The sequence below is a fragment of the Asparagus officinalis genome, chromosome 7 (assembly GCF_001876935.1).
Source record: "Asparagus officinalis chromosome 7, Aspof.V1, whole genome shotgun sequence".
Lineage (NCBI taxonomy): Eukaryota > Viridiplantae > Streptophyta > Magnoliopsida > Asparagales > Asparagaceae > Asparagus > Asparagus officinalis.
In genome coordinates, this window is record NC_033800.1 from 52,735,782 (window position 1) to 52,736,543 (window position 762).

A 762-nucleotide genomic window follows, 5' to 3' on the forward strand; every position below is an offset into this window, starting at 1 on the left:
CGCACCCGGGCGGGTGTTGGCGGTTGCATCCACGTTGAATTCGAAAACCACGGCCCACGATGGTTGCGGTGCGAAACACGGAAGAATTGGGTTGTCAATTCGACCGATCGCACGACACGATTGAGACCGCGCGCCTTAGCTCGCAAAGCCACAAGCCCTATCAGCAGACACGTGGCCTCATCTCCTGTCAGCATCTGGGCTGATTCGAGCCCGCTCAAAGGAAGGTTTCGCCCTGCCAAATACTTGGATGACCCCGCGAGTGCGCGGAAACTGCGGCTCCCGAAGACCAATTTCTGCCTTTGGCGCTCCGCCCTGGCCACTAAAGGTAATTATAAACAGCCATAAAACGACTTCCGGCCCTTAAACGGTTATAAGCCCTCGCCTCTAGACGGCCTAAGGGTAGGAGCAGAGATCTTAGCATTAAGCCTAGCAGAAACTGTATCGACACTCATCATACTGAGGGCGAATGGTATGGCTAGCCGATTCAATAACGGTGATCGTGTAAGGCACGTCAAACTCGTTGCATAGTGAGGATTTGCGTAAATCCTAAAAGAAATCAAGTGCGCTTACTTCACCGAGAATTTCTTTCATTTCAAAGTATTCCAGACCACACGCGAGCCGCGTTTAGGTCTGAAAACTTGAAGGGGGTCTTGTACACGGGTAAAAAATACCTCTATAGGCTATAGGCAAATTCTGCCTTTGGAAAAGAGCTCGCACGCCCGTTCTCTGGCCACGGTCTAAATCGCATGCGACATCGCACTG